The sequence below is a fragment of the Plectropomus leopardus genome, chromosome 7 (genome assembly GCF_026936395.1).
Source record: "Plectropomus leopardus strain MGB_pleo_1.0 chromosome 7, ASM2693639v1, whole genome shotgun sequence".
NCBI classification, from domain to species: Eukaryota; Metazoa; Chordata; class Actinopteri; order Perciformes; family Serranidae; genus Plectropomus; species Plectropomus leopardus.
The window spans coordinates 1,880,001-1,882,500 of record NC_142182.1 but is presented as its reverse complement, the minus strand read 5'-3'; the positions used below and the strand labels follow the sequence as shown (position 1 = coordinate 1,882,500).

At 46.4% G+C, this 2,500-nt stretch overlaps 1 protein-coding gene across 2 annotated transcripts in view; it reads right to left on the bottom strand.

Annotated features, from left to right (window-relative positions):
- The window catches only part of LOC148189079 (uncharacterized), a 52,989-nt gene that overhangs the window by 26,794 nt on the left and 23,695 nt on the right, over nucleotides 1–2,500 (bottom strand). The window lies entirely within an intron of this gene.

The following is a 2,500-nucleotide window of genomic DNA, read 5'->3' as shown; positions in this document are numbered from 1 at the left end:
TCCTAAAATCCTAGATGTGTCCTAAATTCTAGAAATGGCCTACTATCCTGGAAAAATCCCAGAATCCTATACGCGTCCTGAAAATGTCCTAAAACCCTATAAACATCTTAAAATTCCTAGAAATGTCCTGAAATCCTACAGAAAAGTAACAAAATCCTAAAAATGTCCTCAATTCCAAAAATCTGATATAAATCTGATATACTAAAATCCTCCAAACATGGGACTGTTGCGACTGGCCCCTGGCCCCCCGTCATTGTGCAAAAGTGGCCCCCAAAAGCAGAACCAGTCGTAGTGTCTGTCCTCTAAAGGGTCAAACTTTCTAAGACAGACGGAGAGGAAACGGTCCTTTTCTCAGTCAAATAGATAATGAAAAAGAGATGGAGCCTGAACTCAAGCGCCTGGCACTATTTATCCACTGAGGAGAGCGAATCAATAACCATCACACACACACTCACACACACTCACACACTCACACACTCACACACACACACACTCACACACACACACACACACACTCACACACTCACACACACACACACACACTCACACACACACACACACACACACACACACTCACACACTCACACACACACACACACACACACACACACTCACACACTCACACACACACACACACACTCACACACTCACACACACACACACACACTCCAGGCCTCTCTAACTGAGGACTCAGACTAATAAAGAGGAGCCAGGAGGACATGGAGCAGGTCCAGACAGATAAAGGTGGAGACGGAGACAGACGGTAATGACTCTGATGGACAAACAGGTGCCAGACTCATATCCTCCCTCCGGTTTGTGCGCAGTCGTATCATCGCTCTGCCATCGTTCATCTTCATCAGCCCTGATGTGGTGTTAATCTGCGTTTAACGCCGGTATCGATCCGGGGGCCGACTCGGAGCCTCGGCTCAGTCGTGCGTCTCCCGTTGAGTCGTGTAGGAGCAAACCTTTAAGCACGACTACTGATGTGCAGGACGGCGCCCGCCCCCCTGAGCCGGGATCACACTGAACGACTGCTTTATGGCGCACACTGCCGGTTTATCAGAGTAATTAGGTGTGATGTTACAGCGGCTCCACCTGAGAGACGCTCCTCGCTGTCATTACGGGCTCATAAGAGCCGACGCAAGCGGCGACTGGAGTCCTCATAATCCCAGTAAAAAATGTCCTTCAGGCTGTTTCAGGCTGGGATTTAATTTTACAACAGTCTACGCTCACATCCACTGTGGTGTGTTCAGGAAAATTAACACACCCTCACATATTCTAGAAATGTCCAAAGATCCCAGAAATGTCCAAAGATCCCAGAAATGTCCAAAGATCCCAGAAATGTCCAAAGACCCTAAAAATGTCTAAAGACCCTAGAAATGTCCTTAAATGCTATAAATGTCCTTAAATCTAGAGATTCCCTAAAAAATGTACTAAAATGATAAAAATGTCCAGAAATCCTAGAAACATCCTAAAATCCAAAAAATGTCCTAAAAATCTTAAAAATGTCTTAGAATGCTACACGCTAAGATCCTAGAATTGTCCAAAAACAAACTACAAGCTACAATTGTCCTAAAGGTCTCGAAACATCCTGAAATCCTTGAAATGTCCTAAAATCCTAGAAATGTCCTAAAATGCTACAAACATCCTTTGGAATTAAGGACCTTTTTAAAGGATTTTAGGACATTTCTAGGATTTTACCCTCTTCTGGGGCACAGTCGGGGACCTGGAACCACAGCGCTGTCTCGATGGTAAAAACCTGCTGGTTTTATTGTTTGTTGGTTTGTTGCCCTGCAGCTCGTCAGGCGTCTCTCCGAGGTGTCCCACCATCCGCTCATATACGACGTCATATTAGAAACGTACAAATGTAAAGTATTTGTGCTTTGCAGAAACGTACAGCGCCAACATTTCCTGTACTTTCGGCTGCTGCTGCTGTAAAAATCCAGAGTGTTTAACAGCGGGGTCGCGTCGGTGTCGCGCTCATAATCACAGTGAAGAAGCCCCTTCGGGTGTCAATAAGGCTTTTAATTTGCTCTGCACTGCGCTGCTGCAGAACCTAATGGTGTTATTAGAGAACTCAGTGTCTGTTCTCCTGATGGGAATAATTACACCGCGGCAAAGAACGTCAATAAACACTGCGGACAAACACACTCAGAGAGCGGCAGAAATCAATGGTGTGTTCAGACAGCCTTTCTCTGTTCTGCAGCGAGAAGTCTGCTTTGTGTCTTTTTAAAGCGGGAGAGTCGACCGAACGGCGGGAATCAGGTGGAAGACGAGGCGTGGGACAGGAAGCGGAGGTGAGCCGAGGGGAGAGCGTTTACGAGGTGACGCCGAGCTCGAACGCAGCGCAATGAGAGGAGACACGCGAGGAAATGATGAGGAATTTGCATTTATATAGCTGCTACTTAACACTCAGCCCCTCCAACACTAATGACAGCATTCAGCATCAATAACCTCCTCACACGCCACGCAGCCGAGCGTGTGTTTGTTCATACATATT